Raw genomic sequence first — 15,649 nt, 5'->3', positions numbered from 1 at the left:
GCCCCAGCCCACAAACAAGAAAGCCACACTGCACAGGTCATCTTCAGCACCTTGCTAATGCTTTTTAAAAGCCCCAATTCCTCCACCAGATACATACATCCCTATCCTCCGTAGTTTCGGCAAGGGATCTTTGAAAATGCGATTGGAAGCAGAGGGCAGTGCGAATAACACAATATTCTCAGAATCTGCTGGAGTGGAGGAGGAGGAGGAGGAGGAGGGAAGGGGGCAGAGGGAAATTAAGCACGAGACTGCCAGGAAGGGAAGAATCAAATCCCCATGTTACTCAGTTGTGACACATACGCTCACAACTGTAGGCCAAATTCTGGGCTAACACCATTTAAGAGTTTGTAGATGACACCAGGTTAGTGGGCCGGATCTCAAACAATGACCAGGCAGAGTACAGGAAGAAGATAAAGAGCTTAGTAGCATGGTGTCAAGACAACAATCTCTCCCTCAACATCAGCAAGGCAAAGGAGCTGGTCATCAACTTCAGGAAGTAAGGCGGAGTACACAAACCCAGTCGGTCTGTATCAAGTTCCTCAGTGTAAATATCACCAACAATCCCACAGAAAGCACGGCAATATCTCTAATTCTGTGGAAAGCCAAGGAAATTAGACGTCTCCAGTCGTCTTTTACCAATTTCTAATCTGCTCCATAGAAAGGGTCCTATCCAGATGCATCACAGCTTGCACCGCAACTCCTCTCTGCCCCGGACTGCACAAAATTGTAGAGTTGTCAACGCAACCTAGACCATCACCTAAACCAACCACCCCCCCCCCCATGCTGCCTAGGGAGAGTAGCTAGCACAATCAAGGACCACTCACCCCGATTATTCTCTCCTCCCCTCTCCCGTTGGACAGAAGATAAAGAAGCTTGGAAGTGTGTACCACCAGATTCTTCCCCACTGTTATACGTCTCTTGAACTGACCTCTCATATGCGAAGGATGGATTCCCAATCTTCCAATCTGCTTTGTTGCAGCCCTTGCACTTTTCTTTAATCTGCATTTTCTCTGAAGTACATTATATTCTGCACTTTATGTTCTTTTTCTTAGTATCACTAATGCACTTATGTATAGTATGATTTGCCTGGATAGCATGCAACGTTTTACACTAACAATAATAAACCAACACTAATATATGCAAAAGTAGTAACTCAGCGGGACAGGCAGCACATCTGGAGAGAAGGAATGGGCGATGTTTGAATGGGTGAATGGTGATGTTTTGGGTTGAGCCCCTTCGACTTTGGGTCGAGTCTGAAGGAGCTCGACCCAAAATGTCACCCATTCCTTCTCTCCAAAGATGCTGCCTGTCCCACTGAGTTACTTCAGTTACTGTCTATCTTCGGTGGAAACCAGCATCTGCTGTTCCTTCCTACATCAGTAGATGCAAACTATCCTGCATGCAGCAAATTCAACTTAAGTTGGCTTACATTTTTGTTTTCATTTAACTATGGCTCCAAACAAAGGGAATTAAAAATGTAATGGGTGAATCCCATTTGTACATGCAATAGGAACAATTTGACTGGTCCAGCTCCAGACAGCTGAGAGGTGGCAACTAAATTGAACGTGTCCATTCAGTCTGAAGAAGGGTCTCAACCCGAAACGTGACCCATTCCTTCTCTCCAGAGCTGCCTGACCCGCTGAGTTACTCCAGCATTTTGATTCATCCTGTTCTCTTCATACCATGATAGTTCTGCTCTTATGTGCTTCAGTGAACAAATTGATCATGCCTTGGAATGTGGCTTCCAAACATGCACGCGCGCACACACACACGCATTTGAAAACACCTACACTCTGCAGTCCTATGACTGGTTGAATGACAAGACCCCAAAGAGCTTTCCATGTCTCAGCAGCCATCCTTCAATGAAGGTAAACATCAATGATGAAATCAATTGATTTGAGTGCACCCATGTCGATTTGAGTGCACCCATCTCCACACCCACACAGCTTTTGGTGATTTGAGCATGAGTTTATGAAGATCATGCCTTCAAATCCAGCACATGTTCTACCATGCGGCACTATAGAAGTTTGAAAACACATACCTCCAGATTCAGGGACAGTTTCTCCCCAGCTGTTATGAGGCAACTGAACCATCCTCTTACCTGCTACAGTGGTCCTGACCTCTCATCTGCCTCATTGGAGGCCTTTGAACTATCTTTAATCAGACGCTACCTTGCACTAAATTAATATAACCTTTATTGTGTATCTGTACAGTGCGGATGGCTTGATTGTAATAAAGTATAGTTTAGTTTATTGTTACGTGTACCGAGGTACAGTGAAAAGCTTTTTGTTGCAGGCTATCCAGTCAGCGGAAAGACCAAAAAGGATTACAATCGAGCTGCCCACAGTGTACAGATACAGGATAAAAGGAATAACATTAGTCTGTTCATTAACTGGATAGCATGCAAAAACAAAAAGCTTTTCACTGTACCTCGGTACACGTAACAATAATACACCATACCAAACGTCTGCCTTCCTGGACTGTTCCTAGACATGGATCACATACAACAGGCAGGAGATACCATTGGTAGCATTGCAGTACAATCCTCCAGGTTCACTGGCTCGGTAGGCAGGCCATTGTTGGCCTCCCCTCCCAGGCCAATGTTCCCAGCAAGAAGGCCCCAATTACATACAATTGGCTACAGTGGGCAGGCTACGTTATTCACATGCCTGACTCCAATTCCAGAAATAGTTACTGCATCATGGCAAAAAATTATCAGGTGGATAGAGGAAATGATTCATGGATGTTCTCAAAAAGAAAATACAACATCCCTGCCAACTCATGGGAATCCTTGGCCCTGGTCCACAGCTCCTCAAAATGGAGAAGCATTCATAATATGGAGAGCCTCGATTCCCTTCAGGGGTAAAAAAAACCCCAGTGTAAATGATGCAAGGACTGTCACCTGCCCAACCCACCCAGCAACCACCTCCTGTCCCATTAGTGATAGGGTGTGCGAGCCCAACTTTGTCCTCATCAGCCATTGTGATACCATAAAACTGGAATGCAATTCATCCCTTGAGCCCGAAAACAGATTTAATTAAAGATCCATTGCGTGACTCATTAGTGAAGGTTCAGTCTGAACGACTGCTGGATATCACTTGTTTAAAATGCGTGTTGTTCATTTAAGTGACCGTCAGAAAACGAGAAGGGAGGTTAAGGTTGCTGCCCTGAAGATTTGAAAATGACTTCAAAATGGTGCCCTTCCCTTCAGCTTCCAGCACTTCCAGTGGCTCTTGGAATACGTGATGCGAAAGGACATCATAAAGACCCCTGGCTTCAAGTGCAGCTGCCATGTGGAAGGGAGGCCTGGTGGTTCCAATTACATTTGTGAGGTCTGTACCCCACACACAAGAACATTTGAATCTTCAGATGACACAATAAGGGCTGCATTCTTTGTCCTTCATGTCATTGCCAGCACTGGGCCTGTACTCGCTGGAGTTTAGAAGAATGAGGGGGGACCTCATTGAAACGTACAGAATAGTGAAAGGTTTGGATAGAGTTGGATGAGGAGAGGATGTTTCCACTAGTGGGAGAGTCCAGGACTAGAGGTCAGAGGCTCAGAATTAAAGGACGTTCTTTTAGGAAGGAGATGAGGAGGAATTTCTTCGGTCAGAGGGTGGTGCATCTGTGGAATTATTTGCCATGGAAGGCTGTGGAGGCCAAGTCAGTGAATATTTTTATGGCAGAGATAGAATCTTGATTAGTACGGGTTGTTAGAGGTTAAGGGGAGAGGGCAGGAGAATGGGGTTAGGAGGGAGAGATAGATCAGCCATGATTGAATGGCGGAATAGACTTGATGGGCCAAATGGCCTAATTCTGCACCTATGATCTTATGATTACTGCCAATTTACTCAAACTCCTCGCTCAGAAGTGGTGCATGCACCCAAAATTTGGGGGATAGGGAAAAGACATGCCGGACAGTCTTTTTGCTGCCCCCCCCCCCTCCCCACCCCCCACCTTCTGAACGATCCAATTGCGAAAATCCAGAAATTTAGCTCAGAAAATTCCAGAATTATAATTATTAGGACCTTATGAGCAGCGCAATGAGCTCAAGTTTGACGCACAAAATTGCCCAATTTTTGCTGAGTTGCACTTAATAGCCCATTCAATTCTTTGCCACCAATACACGTACAAATGTACTTTTCTGTAGCAGTCAGTTTCCCCTTGCAAGAGTACATCATGTTCTTCTCTATGCCACCAATCGCAGAGCTGAAATCATGCCAGAATCATCCTGGCGAAAATTGGTGACGCAAATCAGATTTTATTCTTTCTAACTGCACTTTTGAAAAAACAATGTCATACTGTAACAGTGCCCTCCATAATGTTTGGGACAAAGACATTATTTGCTTCTGTGCTCCACAATTTGAGATTTGTAATAGAGAAAAAAAAATCACGTGGTTAAAGTGCACATTGTCAGATTTTATTAAAGGCCATCTTTATACATTTTGGTTTCCCCATGTAGAAATTACAGCTGTGTTCATATATAGTCCCCCCATTTCAGGGCACCATGTTTGGGACACATCGCTTCACAGGTGTTTGTAATTGCTCAGGTGTGTTTAATTACCTCCTTAATGCAGGTAAAAGAGAGCTCTCAGCACCTAGTCTTTCCTCCAGTCCTTCCATCACCTTTGGAAACTTTTATTGCTGTTTGTCAACATGAGGACCAAAGTTGTGCCAATGAATGTCAAAGAAGCCATTATGAGACTGAGAAACAAGAATAAAACTGTTAGAGACATCAGCCAAACCTTAGGCTTACCAAAATCAACTGTTTGGAACATCATTAGGAAGAAAGAGAGCACTGGTGAGCTTACTAATCGCAAAGGGACAGTTGGGCCATGGAAGATCTCCACAGCTGATAACAGAATTCTCTCTATAACAAAGAAAAATCCCCAAACAGCTGTCCGACAGATCAGAAACACTCTTCAGGAGTCAGGTGTGGATTTGTCAATGACCACTGTCCGCAGAAGACTTCACAAACAGAAATACAGAGACTACACTGCAAGATGCAAACCACTGGTTAGCCGCAAAAATAGGATGGCCAGGATAGTTTGCCACAGTTCTGGAAAAAAGGTCTTATGGACAGATGAGACGAAGATTAACTTATATCAGAGTGATGGCAAGAGCAAAGTATGGAAGAGAGAAGGAACTGCCCAAGATTCAAAGCATAACACCTCATCTGTGAAACACGGTGGTGGGGGTGTTATGGCCTGGGCATGAATGGCTGCTGAAGGTACTGGCTCACTTATCTTCATTGATGATACAACTGCTGATGGTAGTAACATAATGAATTCTGACGTGTATAGACACATCCTATCTGCTCAAGTTCAAACAAATGCCTCAAAACTCATTGGCCGGCGGTTCATTCTACTGCAAGACAATGATCCCAAACATACTGCTAAAGCAACAAAGGAGTTTTTCAAACCTAAAAAATTGTCAATTCTTGAGTGGCCAAGTCAATCACCCGATCTGAACCCACTTGAGCATGCCTTTTATATGCTGAAGAGAAAACTGAAGAGGACTAGCCCCCAAAACAAGCATAAGCTAAAGATGGTACCAAACACTTCTCACCTTGTTATGTGTGTAATAAACTAAAGTAGGTCAAGTGCAAAACAGACAAATTGACAATAGAACTCTACAGGCCTGGCGAGACACCCAGCAACTGGTGATGTCCATGAATCGCAGACTTCAAGCAGTCATTGCATGCAAAGGATATGCAACAAAATACTAACATGACTACTTTCATTTACATGACATTGCTGTGTCCCAAACATTATGGTGCCCTGAAATGGGGGGGACTATGTATAAACACTGTTGTAATTTCTACATGGTGAAACCAAAATGTATAAAAATGGCCTTTATTAAAATCTGACAATGTACATTTTAACCACATGTGATTTTTTCTATTACAAATCTCAAATTGTGGAGTACAGAGGCAAATAAATAAATGATGGGTCTTCGTTCCAAACATTCTGGAGGGCACTATAACTATAAACATTTTAAACAAATGACCTGACTTCAAAGGAACAGTGCAAGGCAGCTGAGTTTACAGTGACTTTCAAGCCTGTAGGGACTTTTGGAATTACAAATAGAACTGAACAGCAAGATGTTCCATATGCAACTACAAACTGGACATCAACACATCAGGTTTCATGCTCTGGAATAAATGAACATAATTTAAAAAAAATATTTCCGTAATCTTGCTAATATTTCACTTTCCACTATTTTTGCATAGGAATTCAAATCAAAAGGTTTTGCTGCAGATGTAAAGAGCTTTTGTCTACAACGTATATACAGTGCATAAATTATCACAATGGGTTAGGAACATCTAGGGGCAAAGGATAGCAAAATAAACATCATTTCCAATTGACCTACTTTTGATCAATGCAAGGGTCTAAGGTTCAATTATTAAAGAACAGCATCTCAGAGGATTCCCTGCTATTAGGTAGGTTTAGTTTAGTTTAGAAATACAGGACAGAAACAGGCCCTTCGGCCCACCGAGTCCGCAACGACCAGCGATCCCCGCACATTAACACCATCCTACACACATTAGAGACAATTTACACCAAGCCAATTAACCTACAAACCTGCACGTCTTTGGAGTGTGGGAGGAAAGCGAAGATCTCGGAGAAAACCCACGCAGGTTACGGGGCGAACGTACAAACTCCATACGGACAGCACCCGTAGTCGGGATGGAACCCAGGGTCCAGCGCTTTAAGGCAGCAACTCTACCGGTGCACCCCCATGCCGCCCAATTTATCAGTTATACTGATAATTGTTAAAATAGGCATTTATGTAGTAGCATGAAGCAATAGGCGGGAAATAACCTAGATTCAGTGTAGGCTAAAGGAAAATGGGCCCACAGAGATTCAGAACCTAAGAGTGTGGGAGATTTATAATTTCTCTTTAAAAAACACAATTTATTTCTCTTTAAATACCGCAAATTATGCATTTGCATCTCTTCCTGGCATCCTGTTTCAAAACAAGATATTAAAGAAACAGGTAGCTACAGATATAGGAAAAGGGTGAAGATAGTATTCAGGAAGGGAAAGATCCAATGAGCAGAAGCATCTTCAACCAAACACCTCTCCCCTTGTTATGTGTGTAATAAACTAAAGTGGGTCAAGTGCAAAACAGACAAAATGACAATACAACTCTACCAGTAAATAACTGCATAAAAGCACAGTTTTGTTTTGAAAGTCATATTTCGATTTTCATTCCTTTGTCTAAATCAAGCCTACAATATAAACTTTCTGCAGGTTATCTGGGTTTGGATAACTTCCACAAATTTACAATAGTTTATGCAAACTAGCTCCCAGAGCATGGGCCAAGATATGATGTAAAAGCCAGAACTGCACTGAAAGCTGCATTCTGTAGAAGCTCACCATTCTGCAAGTAATGAAAGAACTCTGGAAGTAATTATATACCATCCATTTTACTGGCATTAAATTGCAAGGGTGTTTCTGTTTTCCTTTATCTTAAATACAGATATTTGAACATGATTGTGACTCTGAGTACAGTCTGATGCATGACGTCATTTTAGCTGATGTTGTGAAAAACATGTCTTACAACCCACACAAGGTTTAGCTTGCTTCTGAAACAAAGACAACTTGTACACTTCCGGTAAATAAATACTCATACTTCACAATGAGCCAGGTGTGTGTGAAGACAACAGCCATGTTCTTCACTTAGCATACTGAATTCTCAATTAAAAAATATTATCTCGCAATTCCACCCGTACAATTTCTGCTGGTAGAGTGTGCAAAAATAGCAAATGTTTTTTAAAACATCGCTTTATGGCAAGGATAAAGCCTACGTCTCTTTCTGTAACTAATGTCTGTTCGAACTTCTACCATCGGGCAGATGATACAAGGCCTTCTACGCCCGCACCTCCAGACTCAGGAACAGCTTCATCCCCAGGGCCATAGCTGCTATGAACCGGTCCTGCTGAGCCGGATGGTCACATCGCACAGTGAACCGGCACAGACCTACTTGCACTTTATTCTGTTTTAAAACTGTTCCAATTTGTTTCATTGAGTTGTTTAAATTAATACTGACTAGCTAATTAATTTATTGCATCATATGGGAGGCGCATTCCCAATCTCGTTGTACACCTGTACAATGACAATAAAGATATATTGCATTGTATTGTATGAATGGTAGGGCCCTTGGGAGTTTGAAGGAACCTTGCTGTACAAGTCCAAAGACCTCTTAAATGGCAACACACAAGGTGGCCGCGGGGCATTAGTTTTTATTAGCCAAGCATAAAATCCAAAAGCATGGAGGTTATGTTACAATTATACAAAATGCTGGTTAGGCTAAAGCCATAACGCTGCATGAAGTTCAGGTTGCCAATATGAGGACGGATGTGACTGCACTGGAGAAGATGCAGGCATTCACCAGAATATTACCCAAAATGGAGTGTTTCAGCTTTGAGGAGAGACTGGATAGGAAGCTGAGCAGTATCCGATAGAGATATCTAAAATTATAACGGGCACAGTGTGAATAGCAAGAAATAAACTTTTTCACAGAGGTCTCTAAAATTAGAGTGCACAGGTTTAAAGTGAGGGGTAGGAGATTTACAAGGGATTGAAGATGATGTTTTTTCTAGCCAAGGGAAGTGGTGGAGACAGTTTATATATATTTAAGGGAGAGAATCAACTGAAATGACGGGTCAAAAGGATTTGATTCTATGTTGTATGAACATGACCCAAATGGAAATTTCTTTAAATGGCCCCAATGAACACTTTTACAAATTTATTTATTTAAAAATTCCAGTTCACTTACTATCACCAACAGTCAGCAATTTGACGGTGAGGTTTTTACTTGCTTGAGTGGTAGTGTGGTGGGAGGGACAGAACACTATTTACCAAGTTTTCTTGTTGGTCAACCTTTCGAGCAAATCTGTTTTCAGATGTTGCCAGTAACTCAGAGCTTAATCACCTAGTGGGAAAGTGGGAGAGAATGCAGCTTTTGTTGCAATGTGTATACTGGCATTGCACATTTCCAATGTTGTAATATTGTTCCTACCACCATGGATTGCTGGAAGAAAAATAGAAATTACAAATGCCAAAATGAATTGGAAGAGTCGGTAAACCACATTAGCTACTATTGCGTACCACTGATAGTGAAGGGCGGCACAGGGACGCGGCGGTAGGGTTGCTGCCTTACAGCGCCAGAGACCCGGGTTCGATCCCGACTTCGGTCGCTGTCTGTACGTTCTCCCCGTGACCACGTGGGATTTCTCCTAAGATGTTCGGTTTCCTCCCGCACTCCAAAGACGTACAGGTTTGTGAGTTAATTGACTACAGTTTGTATACATGGTATAAGTGTAAATTATCCCGTGTGTGTGTTGGCCTGTGTTAATGTGAGGGGATCGCTGGTCGGTGTGGACTCGGTGGGCCCTCTTTCCACACTGTATCTCCAAACTAATACTAATTCTCAAATTCTCCAAAATAATAATTCTATAGGATGTTTCAGGAACTGGGCATGTACAGTGCCTTCCATGTTTTGGACAAAGACCCTCACTTATTTATTTGCCTCTGTACACCACAATTTAAGATTTGTAATAGAAAAAAAAAATCACATGGTTAAAGTGCAGTCGGATTTTAATAAAGGCCATTTTTACACATTTTGGTTTCACCATGTAGAAATTACAGCTGTGTTTATTTATAGTCCCCCCATTTCAGGGCACTGTAATGTTTGGGACACATGGCTTCACAGGTGTTTGTAATTGATCAAGTGTGTTCAAATGCCTCCTTAATGCAGGTATAAGACAGCTCTCAGCACCTAGTCCTTCCTCCAGTCTTTCCATCACCTTTGGAAACATTCATTGCTGTTTATCAACATGAGGACCAAGGTTGTGCCAATGAAAGTCAAAAGAAGCCATTGTGAGACTGAGAAACAAGAATAAAACTGTTAAGAGACATCAGCCAAACCTTAGGCTTACCAAAATCAACTGTTTGGAACATCATTAAGAAGAAAGAGAGCACTGGTGAGCTCACTAATCGCAAAGGGACTGGCAGGCCAAGGAAGATCTCCATAGCTGATGACAGAAGAATTCTCTCTATAATAAAGAAAAATCCCCAAACACCTGTCCGACAGATCAGAAACACTCTTCAGGAGTGGATTTGTCAATGACCACTGTCCACAGAAGACTTCGTGAACAGAAATACAGAGGTTACGCTGCAAGATGCAAACCACTTGTGGTTATCCACAAAAATAGGATGGCCAGGTTACAGTTTGCCAAGAAGTACTTAAAAGAGCAACCACAGTTCTGCAAAAAGGTCTTGTGGACAGATGAGACAATGATTACCTTATATCAGAGTGATGGCATGAGAAAAGTAAGGAGGAGAGAAGGAACCGCCCAAGATCCAAAGCATACCACCTCATCTGTGAAACACGGTGGTGGGGGTGTTATGGCCTGGGCATGTATGGCTGCTGAAGGTACTGGCTCACTTATTTTCATTGATGATACAACTGCTGATGGTAGTAGCACAATGAATTCTGAAGTGTATAGACACATCCTATCTGCTCAAGTTGAAACAAATGGCTCAAAACTCATTGGCCGGCGGTTCATTCTACAGCAAGACAATGATCCCAAACATACTGCTAAAGCACCAAAGGAGTTTTTCAGCTAACAAATGGTCAATTCTTGAGTGGCCAAGTCAATCACCCGATCTGAACCCAATTGAGCATGCCTTTTATATGCTGAAGAGAAAACTGAAGGGGACTAGCCCCCAAAACAAGCATAAGCTGAAGATGGCTGCAATACAGACCTGGCAAAGCATCACCAGAGAAGACACCCAGCAACTGGTGATCACAGATTTCAAGCAGTCATTGCATGCAAAGGATATGCAACAAAATACTAAACAAGTTACTTTCATTTACATGACATTGCTGTGTCCCAAACATTATGGTGCCCTGAAATGGGGGGGACTATGTATAAACACTGCTGTAATTTCTACATGGTGAAACCAAAATGTATAAAAATGGCCTTTATTAAAATCTGACAATGTGCACTTTAACCACATGATTTCTTTCTATTACAAATCTCAAATAGTGGAGTACAGAGGCAAAGTCACAAAGCAAATACTGATCTTTTTTTAAACTTTTAGTCAGACTTGGTGGAATGATAGCGGCTTCTGGTTTACAAGCTGCATTTTGCTTTAAACAGATTCAGCGACTTAGTTGCGCGGATGGTGTAAAACTACATCGGTGTCTGCTGGTAAAGCAGCATTCAGACCTGGTAAATGTTCAGCAATGTGGCAGCTCGGCTCAGCTCAAAAGAAGTGATGTGTTGCTAAACTGTGCAAGGGTTCTTCTGCTAGTTCAGATTCTGGGAGCCGTGAAGCAGCAGATGATTCCCCATGTGATGTGAAGCATATCTGGATTTCTGAGAAGCATGACACCTCTCTTCATTTTCATTCAGACTTTGCTGTAAACGTTAACCCTTCAATCTCCCCGCCATTTCTCCCCATCGCCATTTGTGATAAATCAACCGTGATTTTTCGTTTTGACTCTCCGCCTCGCCCGCCCGTTGTGTCCGCCCCTGTGTTATAAGGAGTACAGAGGCAAATAAACATATGATGGGTCTTTGTCCCAAAAATTATGGAGGGCACTGTATAAAGTGGTCAAAACCCTCCCCCCGTATAACATTCTTTGTTAACTCCAATTTATAAACAGCATGGAGGCGTCATGTGTTTGTGAAGCAAGCCAGTAATGAGCTTCCATTGTTCTTCTTCATTTCAATGCCAAAAGTGTAAAGCATTACGTCACTGTCCACTTTAAAGTAATGAATACATCTTGTTGTTACACTGTAGTGTAACATAAAAGGAAACAGAGTGCTGTGAATGGAATTTTTTTTAACCTCCCGATTGCCAGATTACCCGCATCCTCTCTCAAAACAATTCAAATGTACGCATCTCCCTACCTGTGTTTGCTGCTTTAGTTTAGATCAAACAAACCAATAATTCTTTATTCCTTTCAGGCCTGTGAACAAGTTGTTGACTACTCCCACTTTCAAGCACCAATCGTCGGACAAAGTCCACTCTCCTCATTAACTATTGTTCAACGATCCAACACACAGGGGCAGACACAACGGGCCAGTTGTAGAGTCAAAAAGAAAAATCACGCAAAGCTGGTTGATTTATCACAAATGGCTATGGGGAAAATGGCGGGGAGATTGAAGGGTTAACATTTACAGCAAAGTCTGAACGAAAATGAAGAGAGGTGTCATGCTTCTCAGAAATCCAGATATGCTTCACATCACATGGGGAATCATCTGCTGCTTCACGGCTCCCAGAATCTGAACTAGCAGAAGAACCCTTGCACAGTTTAGCAACACATCACTTCTTTTAAGCTGAGCCGAGCTGCCACATTGCTGAACATTTACCAGGTCTGAATGCTGCTTTACCAGCAGACACCAATGTAGTTTTACACCATCCGCGCAACTAAGTCGATGAATCTGTTTAAAGCAAAATGCAGCTTGTAAGCCAGAAGCTGCTATCATTCCACCAAGTCTGACTACAACATTAAAAAAAAGATCTGTATTTGCTTTGTGACTATGCACCACATTCTAACTGGATCAGGAATGCATGGAATGAGCTAAGCAGGGACCAGGAATGCCTGCTGCCTCTGCTGACAATGTGTTGTGATCAATTTGTCTAGTCAGGAATAAGTGAAATCTGTTTCAACTTTATGCCGTTCAGTACGAGAGAGAGCCATAGGCAGGGAGAAAGAATGTGCACATATTTCCACTCCAATGAACGAAATAAGAACACACACATGTTACAACTCTCTTATTAACTTGTACCAATGATCATCTCCAGCAATGATACAACTTTAAATGTAATATATACTGCAATTGACTGGAATATGGGTATTTCACAAATCAATATATATTTTGTCCTAGCTACACTAGTACCACCTGCCCGTGTTTGGCCCATATCCCTCCAAACCTGTCCTATCCATGTACCTGTCTAACTGTTTCTTAAATGTTGGGATAGTCCCTGCCTCAACTACCTTTGGTACAGCATAAAATTCTTTGTGTTTTAACCAAATACACTCGCACTTACACGCTCAGAGACAGAGGACTACCACCTTAGAGAGGCAGAACAGCAGTAGTTTAAAATAGGAATTCTTGTGCTTATAACAAAGATAGACACAAAATGCTGGAGTAACTCAGCGGGACAGGCAGTATCTCCGGAGAGAAGGAATGGGAGACCTTTCGGGTCGAGACCCTTGTGCTTATAACTTGGTTGAAAAGCCAACCACTGAACAACTAAAGTTTACGCAGGAAGAAGAGGAGAGCAGGCAAGGGAAATATTGGAAAATGAGTTGAGGGGAAACAAAAATATGCATTAACATTATAGCAGTATAAAAAATGTAATAACATAACATCACAGAAGGGTTAAATATAGTCATAAGTTCAGCTCAACATGTTACTCTACATCACCAGATCATCAAGTCCAGTCTCAGATAGTAGCCAAGATTTGAAGGGAGTTGGCAGCGATAGGGCATAGTTCATGGTAGGTAGACAAATAAATGATGTTGGGTTCAGACTGAAGAAGGGTCTCGACCCGAAACGTCACCCATTCCTTCTCTCTCTCTCTCTCTCTCGATGTTAACTGGCCAGCTGGGTTGCTCCAGCATTTTGTGTCAGTCTTTGGTGTAAACCAGCATCTGCAGCTCCTTGGTAGACACAAAACGCTGGAGTAACTCAGCGGGTCAGGCAGCATCTCGGGAGAGAAGGAACGTGTGATGTTTCGGGTCGAGACCCTTCCTCAGACTTGTGTAGGCAGTTCCTTCCCACACAATAAAAACTGTGGATTCAATTTTGTTTCATCGATGCTGTACTTTATACTACGAAGTTCCTAATCTTATTTTTGGCCACCACAGCATTATCGGCAAGATGAAAGCTCATCAAGAGTTTGACACAGACCTATTGGCACCAAAACTTGGACTGTACAGCAAGAGTCCCACAAAAGACGTGGTTGAAGTTCTTATCGTTGAGTTTCCAGGCCCCTGCTTGGAAATTAAATACTGGACCATGCACAGTGAACCACTTTCACATGGCATGTAACAGGCTATTCATTAAATAAAATGAAGCATCGCAGTCACTGCAAGCTACGCACCCAACGTGACACAATAGACAATAGACAATAGACAATAGGTGCAGGAGTAGGCCATTCAGCCCTTCGAGCCAGCACCACCATTCAATGCGATCATGGCTGATCACTATCAATCAGTACCCCGTTCCTGCCTTCTCCCCATACCCCCTCACTCCGCTATCCTTAAGAGCTCTATCCAGCTCTCTCTTGAAAGCATCCAACGAACTGGCCTCCACTGCCTTCTGAGGCAGAGAATTCCACACCTTCACCACCCTCTGACTGAAAAAGTTCTTCCTCATCTCCGTTCTAAATGGCCTACCCCTTATTCTCAAACTGTGGCCCCTTGTTCTGGACTCCCCCAACATTGGGAACATGTTATCTGCCTCTAATGTGTCCAATCCCCTAATTATCTTATATGTTTCAATAAGATCCCCCCTCATCCTTCTAAATTCCAGTGTATACAAGCCCAATCGCTCCAGCCTTTCAACATACGACAGTCCCGCCATTCCGGGAATTAATCTAGTGAACCTACGCTGCACGCCCTCCATAGCAAGAATATCCTTCCTCAAATTTGGAGACCAAAACTGCACACAGTACTCCAGGTGCGGTCTCACCAGGGCCCGGTACAACTGTAGAAGGACCTCTTTGCTCCTATACTCAACTCCTCTTGTTACGAAGGCCAACATTCCATTGGCTTTCTTCACTGCCTGCTGAACCTGCATGCTTCCTTTCATTGACTGATGCACTAGGACACCCAGATCTCGTTGAACTCCCCCTCCTCCTAACTTGACACCATTCAGATAATAATCTGCAAACAACAAGCCACATTACAAACTCCTTCCCCGAGCTTACACTTTGTGGAGGGACCGAGATAACCCACTCAGCTGCCCCAGGGGTCAAAACATCAAGCTGCAGCAGCTTTATTTAAGCCGAGCCTCTCATGCCATCGCTTCCCATCGTCAACAAAAGTAGTTGAAGGCTTGTGAAAATCGGCAGGAATGTTTATAAAACCCGCCGGGGAGCCAAAATGGTCAGCAGAATTTGCAATTTAAAGAAATTGGAAAAATATATAAAAGTTAAAAACTGCTCAACTTAAGAAAAAAGTCGCAAGTCATCCAGCAGGATTTTTTCCACCCCCCCCCCCACCCCAAGGATTGGCACCTCCAATTACATATGCTCCCTTGAAAACAAGGTGCACATGGTAAAGCAAAGATCTATCTCAATGCATAATTTATTGGGAGATAAGTACATGGCATTATCGTTCTTCGATTGACAAACCTTATATACAACTGCTTAGGTTGGTGTTAATGTGACATTGGCAAGGACAAATTACATTTCTTTGTCGCACCCAAAGCCCAAGTTCTTTGTGAGAATTCTTTGTTATGTGCAAAGCATTACCATTGGATGCCATTTCATAACATAGCATGTTGTTGAAATCTTCATGGTAGAAATACTTCATAAAACTACTGTGAAAGGCAGATGGGATTAAATAGCCCATGGCTCCACCATAATCAACAACTAGTCCATATTTAAAACCACAA

General features: G+C 42.6%; 1 protein-coding gene across 2 annotated transcripts in view; it reads right to left on the bottom strand.

Moving 5' to 3' along the window:
* The window catches only part of vgll4b (vestigial-like family member 4b), a 148,759-nt gene that overhangs the window by 27,019 nt on the left and 106,091 nt on the right, over positions 1–15,649 (bottom strand). The window lies entirely within an intron of this gene.

This window comes from Rhinoraja longicauda, chromosome 17, assembly GCF_053455715.1.
Source record: "Rhinoraja longicauda isolate Sanriku21f chromosome 17, sRhiLon1.1, whole genome shotgun sequence".
Taxonomy (NCBI): Eukaryota; Metazoa; Chordata; class Chondrichthyes; order Rajiformes; family Arhynchobatidae; genus Rhinoraja; species Rhinoraja longicauda.
This window is presented reverse-complemented; position numbering and strand designations above follow the sequence as displayed.